We start from the raw sequence: 17,976 nt of genomic DNA, 5'->3' as shown, positions 1-17,976 counted from the left end.
CTTCTCCTTTCATTGGGCAGCATTCCCCCCGGTAAAGGGACCTCCCCAGTGACTTCAGGGATGCTGTTCCCATGCAGAACATCTTTCCTTCCTGCCGCATGGGGCATGAAACACTAATTTTAGTGTTTCATCCCTTAGTTTTTAAAAATGTATTTTCAGTGGACAGATCAAGTTGTATGTTTTTACTCTGCATAACATGATGTTTTGAAGTAGAGTGTCCAGTTTCCACATCTGTGGATTCAATCAACTGCAGATTGAAAATATTTGAAAAAAAATGCACCTGTATAGAACACACATACACTGTTTTTCCTTGTCATTAATTGCTAAGCAATACACCATAACAATTATTTATTATTTACATTATATTAGGGATTATAAGCAATCTAGAGATGATTTAATGTATATAGAAGAATATGTGTAAGTTGTATGCAAATATTATACCATTTACCATTTCATATAAGGGACTTGAACATCTACAGATTTCTGGTATCCTTGGGGGTCCTGATTAAATCTCCCATGGATACAGAGAGACCACTGTGTTTATACATTGAATTAAGTCCTTGTTGAAATGCTCCCCCCTTACCAGGAGGACTCCTTTGTTAAGATGTCATGTGTGGTCTCCTCAGGATATGAAAGCAAGTGTCGTGATGTCCTGATGTAAGGAGGAGAATGAGGAGGAAGAAGAGAGAGCACCGTGGGCCAGAATGAGCACATGGTGTGGGTGGGCTGTGCAAGGTTAGCTTCAGAAGTAGAAATGAATGAAACCCTTTGACATTGGGATAACTGGGCCTCTTGGTGGGAGAAGAGCAAGTAAGTCCCAACTCTTTCCTCAAAATCTATTTGTGCTAAAACTTAGGAATCTTACTGAGTAAAGCCTGGGGGCTAAAGAATAAGGGGTATATGTGCCTGGAATCTTCACTAGCAAAGACACTAATTCATTAATTTAATTAAACACACGACCAAACAGCAGCCATACCACATATATCTTCCCTAATGGAAGTACCCAAAACCCACTGCAAATTCTCCTGATTTATTAAATCAAATTATGCAATTCAGTCAGTAGAGCTGAAAGCCCCTGAGCTGGGAGGAAGGGCAGTTCCATTTTAGGAGGAGATCAGTCCAGCTAGGAAAGTTTAAAAACTGGTTCATTAGGCTTCATATCAAAGAAACAAGGAGCTAAGATTGGTTAATAAGGGCTCAGGGCTCAGGGCCAGACTGACATGCTTGTCTCAGCTCTTCAACCCTCACCACTGCCAGGCATAAAACAGAAATGAATAGTGCGTTTTCTATGGAAAGAAGCACACACAAAGTGTGATTGAAATATATGGTGAATGTTTACATTTTAAAACTGTTTTACAGTAAAAAACACATCACTCCCCCTCAAAATGCTCTCTCACTTCGAACACACTTGTCTCATTGTTCTCACTATTTCCTGAAACGGTTCTGGAAGTCCTCTTTTGTGACTGTCTTTTGTGGCTGCCACCATGTCCTGAATTGATTAAAAATTATTTATGGCAATTTCTGTCAAATAGAAACATTACAGTGTATCCTCATCCTCCTTACTCACCAGACTGGTACCAGTTGACTTCTGGATCTTCCCCAACATAAAAATGTCCATGAAAGATAAATGTGTTCAATCGATTCAGGACATCGAGGTAGCCACAACAGCCCCACTAAAGGCACTCATGAAAGTGTTCATCCAGAACTGCTTCAGAAGTAGCAAGAGTGCTGAGATAAATATGTTGAAGTAAGGAGGAGTAGTTTTTGGGGGATTAATGGCAATGTATGTTTTACTGTAATAATTTTAAAAAATAATTTAAATATTCACTGTAGCTCTTGATCACACTGCATCTATTAATATGAGCAAGTGAATGGACATAATGGCAGCAGATAGGGGTGATGTCTAAAGCTAACTGACACTTCCCCACACCAAACACTGCAGATACCTTGCTTGTTCTTTAGTTGTATGCTTCACCAGTAAGTGTTCTGAGTTTACCAGAAATATATTTTGAGAAAAGAACTTACTTTTACTTGCTATTCTGATATCAAATTAACAGGGACTATTTACTTTGAAAGCCTGTGTTGGTCCATGAGGCCTTCTCAATAAATGTCTGCCAAATCAGGAACTGGCCTACTGTCATCCATTAACACACCATAAATATTTCTTTGTCAATAGTTTGTCATTGATGAGAGCAGCCTTGTAGATGTAGAGCCTAGGTAAAGTATTTTGACAAATAATGGGAGGAGGAGGAGAGCATGAATCACTTCCCACAGAAGCTTGAAAGGGGTCTGAGCCTAGGGAGCATTAGGAGAGAGCTGTGGCTTTAGAGAAGAGGCTTCTTATCATGTGCTTTTGCCTTTCCTCATCTTCCCCAGCTCCTCTCTCAGGACTTGTGCAGCTGTGAGTTCAGGGGTGAGCATGAGACAGCATGGTTCATTGTTCCCTTTCTCTCTGGCCTATGAGGACGTCTGCACTTTTGCATTAAATTGCAAAGGGAGCTCCCTCACATGGTGTGAATGCCTGCATGCTTGTGTGCCTACACAGCCTTCTGAGCCATGGGATGAGTGGTTGTGTCACTAGGCCCGGGAGCTGCCTTCCTGGCCTCCTCCAGCTCACGTGTCCTGTGAATTAGAAGCACAATTTATAAGGCACAGCCAGTTCCCCACTGGGTCCAAAGAAAATGCTTCCATTTTAACTCCAACTTAGAGATATTCAAGTTAGCTAAAAATAATTACAAAAATAATTCCCACAGCCTTAATAAAACTATTATTATTATCTCACTGCTGAAGCACTATTTTTGGAGTCTTATTTGCTGAGTCAACCCATCAATGTCCAATTCCGAAAGACCACTACTCATAAGCTTTACTCCTGTTACCTGTGCTTTTGAAAGGGGTATTTTCTGTGGGAGAAGAGGTGTTCTGGTTGTTCTTTCTATTGCACAACTCAGTGTACTCCTATGCTCTATCTGCTCAGTGTCCATAATTAGCATTTTCTTCCTAGCATATATTTCGCCTCGGATACCCTTATCATTTTTTAGAATATCGTAAGAACTGAAGGGCATCTGTTTTCCCCTCTCCCAAATCAGTTGCAAAACCAACATTGGGCTTGGAGACCTAGGGCCTTCTATTATTTCCCTAAACTGAACCTAAACTTAACACCAGTTGATAGAAATTGTAGGTGGATACAGTATTCTTGCATGGCAATTGGAACTTTAAGACAGGATCCTCTAGTAGCCCCTTCTAACTGGTTGCAATACTGAACCCTTACTAAAGCTTCTGTTACCCTTTGTTATGTTTACTTACTTTTACTTTGATAATATCCTGAGATTCTTTGGGATTTATTTTGTAATAAATGTCCTTCAAGAGATTTGTGCATTTGCACTGGAGTGAGGCATTCTGTCTATATTCACTGACACATGAATGGGGATTGATTTCCCTTATAAATAATTAGTGGGCATGCAGTGTGAGCAGATTCTGGGGACCCAGTCTCAAGACATGCACAGAGGCTGGGATGAAAATGGGAGGAGGCAAAGGAGATGAAGGAGAAGGCTGTCCATGGCCAGAGTCTGCAGCAGGGCAGTGGAAAGGTTTAACAGGGTCCTCCCGGAGTCCATAGCAGGAGCGGGAGGCAGGATGTTCTGAGAACGTGGCTAAGACTGGTAGACTTTGATGTCAGACCTGGGCTTTACTGAGAACTCTGCTGGATACTTCTGAGAATTCTCAGATAAGCATGATCAGGAGAAACAGAACTATCATGTTTAAGAGTTGACAGGCATCTTAAAGTTTAGTACAATCTTCCTCTAATGCCTGAATCACATCAGGACAATGGATGTGTAGTGATGGTCCAGCCTCAGCTCCAGCTGAATGAATATGAATGAGCTTTCAGGGAGATTTAACCAATTTGGTTTTGAACAATTCAGAATGGTAGACTTCTTAACCCTTTATTTGACTATATTCCTCCATATGACTTTCATCCAGAGGCCTTTAGAATTGTACCTAGTATGTCTGGGACTCTTCCCATGTCAGGTCTTTAATTTATACCCACAGGAAAGTGTTCTGGGTCTTCTTTCTATCTCAAGCACTCTCCCTAAACATCATCCAGTCTTTTCGTGTCCCTTAGAATACTAGTGAGCTCTGACCAGCATGATAGTGGGGATGTCTCTTCATGTTTCAGCATATTTATGCTCTAGCCACTTAAGTGGAATGCAGTCATATATTTCCCATCTTGTATTTGTGTAGAACAATTTACCCATTAGATCTCATCTTTTTCTTATAGTTCAAATACTAAGAACTTCTACAAATATATCATATCATTCATTCATTCATTCATTCATTTAACATAATGTCTAAGTAGCATCTTTGCACTGCCAAATACCTAGGCAATCTTTTAAGGACTGGGCATACAGTAATAAACAAAACAAAGTGCTTTCCTTCTTGAAGTTTATATTTAAGTTATATATAGAGAGATAATACACACATAAACAAGTAATGCATGGATTAAATAAACTCATGGGAAAGGCAGAGCTGGATGAAACAGCTTTTCCTATAATGTGGGTGCTATTTCCTATGCTCTATAGCTCACTCTCCATATTTGCTTCATTCTTTAGGAAAGTTTGGTGTGATGATTATGGCAACTAGGACCAGTGCTGAAGCTATCACCTCTCCTACTGCCAGCATTGTGCAATGGTGTGCAATGGTATCATCAGCCCACAAGACAGAATGATGAAGAAGGTATGGTCCCCTTGCAGCCACTCTGATTAGATCTAAAATCACTTAGTTGTGCAATTTAACCAAGATTTCTTAGGCTTGAGTTTCATTTATTTGTAAAAAAAATGGGTATATAAATACCTTTTAAGGTGGTGGTGAGATTAAAATAGCATGGTGTGCACAACACAAGTCTTAGCTTGCAGCAGAAAAGGACATATTGTACTCAGCAAATCTTTGTCCCATTCCTAACCCCTTTCTTTGTCTCTAACTCATACATAGTAAAAGTGTCCAACTGAGAAACCACTGGAAATCTCTCCCACAGTGATCTTATTCAATTATACTGCACTTGGGGGCTTTGAATATGGTGGATTTGGAGCCCATCCACATCCATTCTCCAAGTACTATATTACCAATTTATCCATGTTTATGTGCCTTTTTCTGTAGGAATACTACCCAAGGAAGGTTGTGAAATGATTATGGCACATGATGGTCTAGCCAGAATGGTATATGGGTTGTAGCCTAAATGAAATTGTGAAATTTGGGATAAGATGGAGCAAAAGAGTTCTAATCAAAGTAGGGTACAGGATATAGAGTGAGGTGAGACAAATCAAATTAGAATAAGACTAGTTAAGGTAAGATAAGATGATTTCATTTGAAATGAAACAGAATCAGGAGAACCTGAAAGAAGAATAGTGTGGAAAGGAACTGGGTTGAGAGAAAGTAAACATGTGTAATCAAAGGACAAAAGCATTTCTTAGTGTCTTTACTCTTGTATGCTTTCTTCCCCCAGGGAATATAAATATAACTGCAGCCAGTATTTTGAATGCTCATGTGTTTCATGCAACCTGATGCCAGTGTTGACAGAGACTCACAGCTCCTCCTGAGAGATTTGCACTGCCTCTTTAATGCAACTGATCTTTGTTGGCTTTATGGCCCTCCTGTCTGACCTCATATCCACAGCTTGTTGTTTGGCACATGAATCTTTCTTTGTCTCAAATACTAGAAGAATGGGAAAGACCTGTCTCTGCAGTAGCTCTGGACTGAGGTTCAGTGACCATTATGCTCTGAGATTTTTAACAACTTTCCAACCCAACAGGGTCCTTTTCCCTGGGAAAGCTGTTGCAGCCAAAGAAACTAGGGTGTCACATTTTATCTACAAGCTAAAGGAACTGAGGTGCCTATAGGCCACTAGGGAGCACAACTACTCTTGCCACGTTCAGATGCTTTAAAAGTTGTTATATTCAGAGCTACTGCTTCTGCATCATCATGTCAGTCCAGCAAGGGTTGCATCACACCCAAGGGCCTCTTGACATGGGAGTGTTATGTGTGCCTCCACAAGCGATTCTGGCTGACAATGATTTATCCTTTATTTCCTGGCTCTGTCTTGTCAGAGAATCATCTGGGACTTTGGTTAGCAGGCACTTGGAAGCTAGGATTCCTAGTGCTGGGTTTGCCTAGGAATTGTTTCTGCTTGTGGGATCCCAAGGGGTTGGTATGAGCTGGAGGGGTGTGTGTGTGTGTGTGTGTGTGTGTGTGTGTGTGTGTGTGTGTGTGTGTGTGAGAGAGAGAGAGAGAGAGAGAGAGAGAGAGAGAGAGAGAGAGAGAGAGAGAGAGAGAAACATATAGTTTGAATTTTGAAGCCAGACAGCCTTGTGAGTGGGGAAATAACTATGGTGAAGCAAAGGACTCTCAGGTTCATTCAGGTCAAAATCAGCACCTCAGCTCTCAGCTTCAGGACCTGCTGTACCTTTGCGCTTTGCATGCTTCATTTGCCTCACCTAGTCCTGCCTCTGTTTACAGAGTTCAAATCCAGGCCTAGCTACTTCTGATCTGGGGACTTGGGTAGGTCATTTAACTTCATAGAGCCTCATTTTTCCTGATCTGTAAAAATAGCCCAATGCTTACTTCTCAGGGTTCCAGGAAGGATTAGATGAGGTACCATGAGTAGGATATAAAATAGAGGTCTTGCTCACAGAACATCTTGCTATATGGCATAATCTCTGTCTGAAAAAAATGAAACAGATAAGTGAACAACAAAGGCCAGAGTACAGTGTGAAAAGAGAATAGTTAGTTTTTCCTCTGAGTCTGTGATCTGAGTCCCAAGAGATGCCTCGAATTTGAGCAGACCTGTCTCATACAGTAGAAGGACCCAGTGGGCTATCAGGAACATAAGACCAATATCCTAGGCTTTCAATAACTTGCTGTACTTCCATAACAAGTCTTCCACCTTTCTTCCTAGGATGGCAAATGGGAATGCAATCATGGGAAGGAGAGCATATCTGTGATGATGCCAGCTTTACCTCTAAGTCATCATTCCTAAAAACATGATTGCTGACATTCCCTCCTTCTCCCTCTTTTGGACACTGGTGATTGAATCCTGGGCTTTCACAGGCCTTTTTTTGTTGTTGTATTGTGATAGGGTATTGTTAAGTCCCTAAGTTGCTCAGGTTGGGTTCTAACTTGTGATGTTCCTGCCTCAGCCTCCCAGAGTGCTAGATCACAGGTGCATGCCATCACACCCAGGTTTATATTCTCAATAGGAATCTAATACCAGCATATACGAAGGACTATGTCTGATATAAACCACTCAAATCAGTGTTAATTTGAACCTTTCTTATAGTTATTTCCTCACCTGTCATGTCCTTCCCATCTTACTCCTCCAAATCCTGTCTCTCTTTAAGTTCATCTATACTTCCCCTTCTCTTTGAAGTTCTTCAGTTCTCCTCTGCTGCTCTGCCCACTCTGCTCTAGGAGACAGTCATCTCAAATTCTGAGCCTTGAACAGAGTTGGGAGTCAGTATGGTGACAATGACTGTGTGTTGGCCACTGTGCTAGGTTCTGACATGGTGTCCCTTGATGTCATTGCTGGCATTCTGAATGTTTCCTACAGCTAGAGTTCACCAAGGCAAGCAGAGAACACCAGATCCAGGGAAAATCTTGGGGAACAAGTAGTACTCAAAGTCAGACAGCAACTTAGTGACAAAATCTAGGCTGGATCCCAGCTCTTTCTAACCAAATATTTTTTCCACAATTACTTATAAGTGTCAGTTGTGTGCTGTTAGTCTGTAAATATCCACTGAACAGCCAGGTAACTGCAGATATGCTCCAACTAGTCAGATAGTGATGTACTTATAAGATGAGACTGAGAATAATTAGTATTGTTAACTCCATGATGCCCAGTATAACATCTGTACATAGGAAAAACTCTTTTAATACATCATAAACAAAACATTACCTCTGTGCCATTGTATATCAACAGTATTTAACTTTCTTTTAGTTTCTACAGAGGCTCAGAGCTAAGCGTTTGCCTTAAGTCTCAGAGGAGACTTTGGACTTGTACTTTTTTAGCAATGCTGAAAGTGTTAGGAATCTGACAACTCTTTTGCATAGAGGGATGTACATGAGTTTTTGGGGACCAGAGGCAGAATGTTATGGTTTATATCAGAATGTCTCCCCAAAGTCTCATGTGGTCCTCGGTGTCAATGTACTTCTATACCAGAGGGACTCACATTCAAAAAAATTCCTGCATGGACAAGAGTTGTTGTATTATCAGACTAGATCAGTTTCCAACGTTAGGTACTATAGGAGTCAGCTGTGTGCAATATTTAGGGGTCAGTGAGGCTTTTTCCTATGCCTTTTCTATCTCACAACATAGAGAATGACCCAACTCCTAGTGTTCAAGTCTGATGAAATACACGTGATTGAAAAAAATCTAATTAATATGGTCTTAATTATGGCAGTAATAATACCTGCCTCCCAGCATGAGAAGGTAGGATATTAGGTTAGTGATACTAAATTTCCCAAGGGTGATAAAACCCTTTAAGATGAATTAATTTGAAATTTACTGATATGAGAGAACAGAAATAGGCATATTTGAAAGACTCCAAAGGGCCAAGCAAACATCAACATATCAGATAATTGTGCAGTCATTCACTCAGAAATCTAAGGAACAATGTTAGGCCCCACCTGGCTATAGAAAAGCAGATGGTGGTATTTTTGCTTTTATACGATATATAATGAGGCAGAGCAGACAAATCATAGCTCCTTTTGCTCTACCTCCAATTATATTACAAATACATCAGTATAGTTACCTCTCTGCCTTTCTACTTCTTACCCTTCACCATGCATTACTTGGTCCAATCTTGCATTGTCCTGATTTAATTATGAAAGTGTCCTGCTCCTCAGTTTGATCCATATCCCTATGAAGCCAAGATCTCTCTTTGTATCTGTTTGTATCCTCAACTCCCAGGATGGTATTAGCATTTATTTGGTATCTACAGCTGGATACAGCTGGAAATTGCCATAAGCATCACTGTGAGCCTAGTTATTTTGGAAAGCTTTGTTGAAGAAGGTGGGATTTGACAGGGATGGTTCTTGTAGGAAAGAAAGAAAAGCTAAGGATAAGTAAATGGAATTGGTTTGTATGGGCATTCACCAAAAGACTGGGGAGCTCATATTTTATTATTCAGGAAATGGGGAAGAACTGGTGATATGAGTGCATTCATCGGCAGCCCTATGTCAGCCACTTGGTCGGGTCTACATATTTACCCTGATGGCAGCTCAGCTTTGCTCAGTTTTCCAGGAAATTTTAGTCTAAGTCAGGGAATATATTTGTAGTCTCCCTGAGGTATCTATCCAAGGTACTTTAGAATGAGCTCATCCATCTAAACCAGGAATTGTGGCCAAGTCATCATCTGTGTTGCTACCAGACTAAGTTTTGTAGTCATATTCTGCATCTTGTATCAATGATAACCCTTTACTTGAATGCTATTCCCAAGATGCAATCCATCTCTAATTTGTATCATCTCCTTCCTCCTCCAGTCTTAGACCTGAATATTTCTTTTGCTTCCACATTGTAATTCAAGGCCTGAAATTAATGTGCAGTATTACAGTCTTCCTTTACATTTCAGCTCCACAGAGTCCCAAAGGCCTAACCTTGAATTCCCTTGCTCTCACTAGACATGGCATCACTCAAAGGGAAAGGCTCCTGTCCAGCTAATTCTCTTATAAGCAGGATCACCTGTTCTTCACCAGGTCCTCAACTGAATGGCCAACCCATGAAATTATTCCAACAAGCCAAATAATCCACTTCATTCTTTTGTTACTGCATGATTTGTCTCCCACCAAATGTGGACAAACAAGGCAGAATCCACCAGTGAGAAATCCCTAGAGCCAGGAACAGACATCTTCACGAGAGAAAGAAAGCAATGGCAGGGAACATGCCCACTATGCTCTCAAGAAACATGACAGAAAAGGGAAGAAAGGTGGACATTTGAACTATGTCAGGCCACAGCATGATATCTCTGTGATATTTTTTAGCCTTGATTCTTTTGATCTTTGTGTAAATTTTTTCTCTGAGTCTAATGACCAGTTATTTGAATTTTTGTTTGGCTAGCCCCAGTAGTTTCTTTGTTCCCATAAATTTCCACCATTCTTACCTTCTTATACTCATCTCCTATAAACCCCATTTTTCTTTCTTATGCTACTGTTAGGTAAGGACTAAGAACATATACCTCCATCTCTTCTGTCACTGAAGGGAAATACTCATGTCTTATCCTAAGAAAGCTCTCTTCTGTCATGTTTGTCCAGTCCATGTCTTTTCTTGCTGCATCCAAATGTTGAAGTCCCTGTGTTTGAGGGAGCAAGATATTGAATAGGAAATAGAAAAACACGGAGAAAAGAAAAAGGCTTTCCCTTAGCTTCTTGAACAGTAAATCATGCATTTTTTTTGTGTTAGGCTCTACAAATTCTGTAGCCTTCCCTGAGAAGGAGACTCAACTGGAGAAGCAGCAGGGCTGCAGAGGGACTTTCAGCATCTGCTAGAATTAAGTTGATACATTGCTGAGGATAGGACAGGACTGGATTCTCCAGGAGGCCCCATCAGCCCGTAGGAAGAATATAGGAAATAGAGAGTGGGATTTATTTAGGCAAGGATAAGGATGAAAGTAACAAGGTGAGAATGGTAGAACTTCACCGTGGCAAAAGAACTATAAGGAAAAAACATAAGGGAACCAAAGAGAAATTCAAATAATTGCAGATTAGGCTGGATGGGAAGAGAATTCAAATCAGTAGGAAAAAATGTGAAGATACAGGATGAAAAACAGATTTAGAAGGAGCCAGGCCAAGAAATAAAGAAGGCTCATGGAAGAGTTGATCAGAAGACAAAATTTAAGAATTCAGAATTTCCAAAGTAGAATATTTCCAGGGCAAGTTTCCTAACATCTCATTAGTTAAGTTTGTAATTTGCCTTTTTTGCCCTGCATTTGCAAACAAAACATTGCTCTCAGATTCAAGATTTAGATTCTGAATCATAGTACAACTCATTTTTTTTGTATAAGTAACATATGTTTGGTGTCTTTAAACACAATTACTTTTGTATAATAAAAGTGTTGATTTGATGATGCGACATTTTCTGCAAGTGTGTTTAAGAGAGTTTATGTTTTCATAAGTTGCAATGAAACTCAATTATGTATGTGTAATAAGGCTTCTGATTGTTACACTTAGACTTTTCTGTATAATGAAGCCAGCAATTAGAATTTGCTTGCTCTATGGCTTAGGAAAACACACTTGTTTTGGAGACAAAAGACTCTTAATGAGGCCCTTTTTTTTGTTAATTTTTTTTGTTGTTGTTAAAAACCAGTCTATAACTCAAACATGTAATTAGATTTCTTAAAGGTTTGGATTTTTTTGTTGCCGTTGTTATTTTTAACCTCTAAACACACAAAAAAGGCACAAAAGCCAGTAACTTTAAGGCATACATCATTTCAAAGCTCTGATCTTGATAACCTCTGCAGTTTTACCTCAGCGGCACCTCCAGTGGGTGCTGAGGACCTGCTTTGCCCAGGTAGAGGCTGGCACAGTAGCTATCTGGACACTGTACTTCGAATTGGGGCTGGTGTTCCTCAGGGTTAGCTATGGAAGAGGCACAGGGTCCCACCCTACCTCTCTGTGGCTACTCCTTGCCTCAGAGTCCTGCTAGGGCTAAGGCACACCATTCCCTGGGCTGACTGAGGGATGCCAAAGTGGGCTGGAGAAGCTTCCTTGCCTTCTGATATCTCTTGTTCTGCACTTATGTGGCAGCTGCTCATGGTTCCTCTTTTCTTCTGGCCGTTTGTCTCCCTGCTGGACATTCACGTTGTTTGCACAGAAGGCTGCTTCTGAGCTAGTTGTTCCTAATGTGGGAAGGATCTCCACAAGTGTTTTGAAAGAAATTCTCCCTTCAGAGACATTTTCCCTTCAGTCTAATAAAGTATTTATTCTTAGAAATGCCAAACTTTTTATTGCTCATTAATAGCTTAATAAAAATTCATTTTTATAATTTATAACATAGCAACTGAGAGAAGATTTTCTGCGGTGTATCAGTGTCCATTGATGAAAACACAGAAAACTCCAGGTATCTCTACTAGATAAGATAATATAGGCATTTGGCCTCACATATGTTGGAATGATTGAAGGAGAAAAAATGATAGCATGGTAAAATAATGATAGTGTGCAAAAGAATGCACTTTTGTTGATGTGGCTGGAGCTCTCCACAGAAGGCAGATGCTCCTGCCACTAAGTTACTGTCTTCTGTTGTCAGCAGAAATCCACAGGTTCACATTCCCAAGTGAAGATATCGCAGTCTTCAGTTGCTCCCAATTCCCTGTGGTTGTTGGCAGAGCCGGGAGGAGCATGGCTTCCCCAGTCTTCTGCCTTCCAGTCAGTCTCCTATGAGAACCTCTCAGTAGGATCTGGCCAAAGATGATAGAGGAGCTGGCCAGTGTGATAGGGTTGCAGAGCTTTCAGCACTTGAGAGGATAGCAAAGCCGAATGGAAATGAATCTGAGCATCAGCTCACACTGGCTGGCACATTGGAAGCATACAAAAAAATGCTTCGGAGAATATAATCTTGTCCTCCAGCAGAGTTGAGGAATTTAGATGTCACAAGTTGGGACAGGGTCATTGGAATAGTGATTAAGGACCTAAGAATTTGAGGTTGTGTTTCTGTGCCTAACTGGCTAGACCACATTAGGCAAGTCACTTCACTTTTCTGAGCTTTCTTCCTTTATGTTAAGATATGGAAACAGAGCTCAGTGATATCTTAGCACTTTCCAGTATATGGAATTTCTTTATGCTGTGACATCTGGATGAAGGGAATTTGGGCTACACTTTGTACAACTCTAGCTAATCTCTAATCACAGCAATTCCTCAAGATGGTAAATAATTCATTAAACTGTTGACTGAGTCATGTGTACATTACGCACGTTCATATATTTAAGCATGTACTCTTATGAGTGCTTGAGTATGTGAAAAGGGTTATATACCAATATACAACTGTACCCATCATTGGATGTAAAATGTACTTACAGAATGCATGATGGTATGCGGCTATGGATTACTGATATCAACTTGTAAAAACACACTTTTGAGAGGGGAAATTTAAGAATTAACGTGGGTGGAAAATGGACCTCCTGAAATCCTGTGGCTGATTATTTCCGCTACAAGGTGGATGGGATGGCTTGCGTCTCATGGAGGTAATCACGGTAATCACTGGCGAGGACTCCCAGGAAACCCCAAGCACAGCTGTAGATTTCATGTTCAATCAACTCTCTGAGCAGTGGAGAAGGGCAAACACAGTAAGGGCATTCTGTTGAGAATTATCAATATAAACGAATGATAGGTCAAGCCTGATCACTGGAATTAACAATCTACAAAATCAAGAAGAGTTCTATTCAGCCACTTCTCAGAAGCAGACTATAAAATTTTAAACAAAGGATCCAATTAAATTTGATCCAATTTAAATCCATTCAGTCCAGAAACCTTTATTAAATATCTGTGATGGATTATGCCCTGGGCTAGATAAAGCAGAAGTTACACATTTGAGGCTGGCAGGCAGGTGCTATGCTGGCACCACCATAGATTTGAGTTGGAATAAACTCCTGCTCCCTGGAATTCTTGGTTTTGGTTTCCTTGTTATTTAATTACATAGACTGCATATGCATTTGGGAAAAAGCATTATCAACCCCATGTTTCATATGAAAGGTAATTTATGTTGAGATTTTCTTGCACTTAGATATTATGCTAAACCCTAGAAAAGCACCATCATTTCATTACATTCTACTAGGATCCTGGAATTAGGCTCTAACTTTAAGCATTCTTGTCTCCTTTTCTTCCCCAGTAGATAAAGAAATTCAAACTCCAATAAGTTAAAGGTACCCGACAGGAGCAGCTCCCAGGTTGTTGGCAGGGACTACTTGACCTTAAGTCCTGTTGTCACAACACTAGGATGAACTATTTCTCAGATAGAGATGAGTGTCAGTGATCTAGTTCAAGGTGTTATGGGATTGCCCTATTTTCAAAATATTTTCTTGTTTGTTGCATATAACTGAAATTCAGGGAATCTAGATTTATTTCAATTTTGCCATTCTCTACCTCCATCATTATCTTTGGATTCCATGAATTCTGTGAGTAAGAATTTGATAAGAAGTTCCACATGAAATCTAGGTTTCCACATAATTTTTCCCTACCCTGTTCTCACTTGACTAACCTGTCTTCTTATCACCTGTTTCATAAGTCCATCTTGTTTCTTAGTCTCGTCACATGACTGTATTATTGCCCCTTCTGGAACAATTGTCCTTTCCTTTCTACTTGCTGTCCAAGTTCTTCTTCCTCTAGGAAGCTTCCACCTTGCCCACAGTGTTCTTACCCTGATCTGAACTACTTAACATATATGTTTGTCTGAACAGCCCACCTGATCTTTGCAAATAACTGGGCATTTTCATTGGCTTTTCATATGAACAACTCTTGTCTCCTCCATGTTTGATCCTAGGAAGGAAGGGACTATCTATGTGCCATATATTTTTTTGGTACTTATAGCACCTATTATCAATTAGTGACGGAGCTGGTGAGTGATCTATATTATCTGTTACTAGTTCAGCGGAGGGGGAGAGATCAATGTGGACTAGAATGGTTAGGAAGGAATCCCTGAGACGGTGGATTCTCAGAGAAGAGTTTTGAAATTTGGAGAAAATTTAGAAAGACAGATGATTTAGGTTGGTGGGTGCAAATGGTACAGCATTAATGAAGAAGATGCAAGGGGAACAACATGGTGTTTGAAAATGCTGCAGGGAGATGTGGCTCAGTGAAACACTGAAGCAGATTAGGCCATGAAAATGTAGCTTCAGGATTTGGTATACAGTAATAGACTGGTATCAGAGATGGTTAATTAAATCTGGAGGGTTACTCAGCACTTTCTGAGCTGGGGAGACAAAGTTGAGGAAGACATGGCCTGTTTCTGATTATACAAGAGTTTATACTGAAGGCAGGGGATAAAGATCACAATGAACCTCCACATTCTACAGAATGAACACTATTTTGGTCAATAGAAGAGATGCTTCTGGGGCTCAGAAGTGCTCAATAAACCCTGGGGGTGGAGTGGGGATGTGTCCTGGAGTCGGATATTCAGCTCCATTGCTTACCAGCAGTCTAACTGAGGGGAAATCCCTTGATTTCTTTGCCTTCTGTTTCATCATCTGTAAAATTGGATTAATAGTAGTGTCTAGTCACAGGGCTATTGTGGGAATTCACTGAGATTGTTGATATGAAGTTAAGCATAGTGTGCGGCCCATGTATATATTTTATAGCTATTACTAAATCTTTAAAGTGAAGGGAAGATGACCCACAAGTGAAATGAGATAATAATGGACCCTGTGAAGGCAACACATGGAGTGGACCCTGAACAGAGAGTGGCATTTAGTAGGTGGGGATTTGAGGGTGGGCATTTCAGGGTTAGCAGATACCCTGGCGAGCTGTGTGGAGATAAGTGTGTACCTGGGTTTTGTGGGGACCCATGACTAGTTCAATTTTCTGGAAGCAAAATGTGAGGGAAATGGAAATGATGTGGTACTTTGGAAAGGTAGGTAAAGTAGATTCAGGGCCTTTTATGTCAGGTTGACAACTGTATTCTCACTGATGTAAGCAATGAAGTGACTCGGAATACGAGTCTGGTACTGCTATGGACAGAACCAGGTGTCACCAGGCTTGGCCCAGGATGGGATCCAGAGCAATACAAAGCCCAGTGGAGGCTCTGTTCCCCAGGCCTGCAGTGGTTAACGTATTGAAGCAAATACCCTTTCATCAAAGTCAGTCTTGGAGAGAGAAAGCCACATGAATCCAAATATCCGGGCAGCAATCCCCAGAGGCGCCAAAGGTAATGAAACATTGGTATCTGCTGCTCCTATCTGTTATTGCTGATATTCAGATAATGATGCCAATACCCAGCTCAGAAGAGAGGAGGAAATGCTGCTGGGGCAGCTTGTTTAGCTCATCTCCGGGAGGGTCAAGAGGAGGGGGGAAGAGCCATACAAAGAAGAAGGTGACCCCAGAAAACCAAACCTTGTTCTTTATTCTGATGGAATAAGTTACACTCTATGTCCAGGAGTCATTTGAGAATGGGGGAAGACTCTTCATTCCTTAACTGTCTGTGGTGCTTGGACTAACAGCATTTGCACATGTTCTCCTAATGGTGTTTATAATTTCAAAGTGCTTTTGCTTCTAGTGTCTCATTTAGGGTCCACTGTGAGAAATCCTAGACCACAAAACCTAGGACTAATGCAGGGACCCTGTCCTACCCCTGTTTTGCCATCTTTAGCAGGCAGTGCCCACCTTGAAGGATTGGGGGGAACTGGGTAGAGGGGAGGGTGCTCTCCAGGCACTCTCTGGGAGATCTGAAATCAGAGTTGGGAAATACGAGGGAGTATAACAAGCCTGTCTCTCCTGGCTGACCCACACCTACGGGTGACTGTATCAATAGGATTTCCTCTGCGCTCAAACAAAGCAATGCTTGGAATCTACTACTAATTGATCAGAGCTAGCATTCAGAAGAAACCTACTTGCTTTCCCTGCATTAAGGTATTTTTCAGAGCTTTTCCTTGTTAAAATGTCAATCCTGGTGGAATATTAGTATATTAAGCCATTGTCAGTTCCTGGAAACTTCATTTCAATTCATTTGTTAGATTGCTGTATGTCCTCAGACAAGCTGAATTTGGAAAGAATAGTTTGCTTAGGAATAGATGTCAAGCCTGATAGACGCATGGAGTGACTAGCATTGGCTCCTGTAGCAGATATTCTGGTTGCTTAACAACCTCTTGAGAAGATATATTGTCTCTACTCAGGACACCATAGTACAGGACTTTGGGCAAATCACTTAACCCCATTAGATCCCATTTCCTCACCTGAAAGATGAGAATAATGACATCAACTCCACCTACTTACAGAATGTCTTTGAGGGTGAAAGATCTCTGAGTGTGTTTTGTACAGTATTTTACAAAGTATTATACAAATGCAAAGTATAGTCATTTAGCTACATTAGGAAAAGATAAGCTTTCATTTCTCAAGTCAAATGCACAAGAAGGGTAAGAGAAAGAGATGGAGAAAGGAATTAATATTTATTAGGGTCCCAATTACCATTCATCTTAAAAATATTATACCATTTAATTTCCACAGCCACTCCATGACATTGTTACTACTGTGGTTCCATGAGGTTGAAACTGCATGACCACTCTTTTCCAGAGACATAGTCTGAACCCAGGTGTATCTGGGTCCTCTTTGGTGCATCAAAGTCTAAGACCTCACCTGTGCGTATGCATGCTTTCTCTTTTCCTGAATTCTTCATTGCAGGCAGAATGAGGCAGGTCAAGAATTGGTAGGTACCCTGTGACAGGCTGGATTTGGAGATTCAGAGGAGAAGAACAGGAAGCCATAGTGTGAAAGTCAGAAACCTTTTCAGCAGGTCTGTGTACAAGGTGAAGGGTAACTTGTGGCAGAAGAACCAAGGAGACATTTGCACTCAGGTAATACTGGGCCAGTGGGAAACTAGCATGCAGTCTTTGTAGGGGAAAACCAAGCCAAGAAGGTGGAAGTTTTCAGATGAAAGCAGCATAGGTTGCTGTCAGGAGTGTGAATGTAAATTCTGCTTGAGGTCACATTATCCAGATTCCCTGGAACATGGTGGGTGTCTTATCTACTCAAGTGATTTATTCTCATTGTATCAAAAAAGAGCTATGTAGGATGAGTACATATGACTCCAATGATGTATGTTCGCTGAAACACTAAGAAGTGCCTTTCAATAAGTACCAATTACCTAAATACTTCCAATTTGGCTTCCGTGAATTTGAAGAGTCATGTGAAGTTGGAACACCATGGCAAAGCAAACGCATGCATTTGCTGCACAATTTGGCTGTGACTTTGTGGAATTTGATGGTTTAGGATAAGTGACCTAAGCCAATAACT

The 17,976-nt window shown here is 40.8% G+C and overlaps 1 long non-coding RNA gene across 1 annotated transcript in view; it reads left to right on the top strand.

The window, feature by feature from the left end:
• The window catches only part of LOC110344036 (uncharacterized), a 139,205-nt gene that overhangs the window by 56,760 nt on the left and 64,469 nt on the right, over positions 1-17,976 (top strand). The window contains exon 3 of the long non-coding RNA XR_002386310.2: positions 4,608-4,731. This is a non-coding gene — a long non-coding RNA (uncharacterized LOC110344036). The remainder of the gene's footprint in view (positions 1-4,607; positions 4,732-17,976) is intronic.

This window comes from Heterocephalus glaber, unplaced genomic scaffold (genome assembly GCF_053883595.1).
Source record: "Heterocephalus glaber isolate CG9 unplaced genomic scaffold, H.glaber_assembly_v1.0 deba00000331, whole genome shotgun sequence".
In the NCBI taxonomy this organism is placed as follows: domain Eukaryota; kingdom Metazoa; phylum Chordata; class Mammalia; order Rodentia; family Bathyergidae; genus Heterocephalus; species Heterocephalus glaber.
The sequence above is the reverse complement of the archived record's forward strand: the minus strand, read 5'-3'. Positions and strand labels throughout refer to the sequence as shown.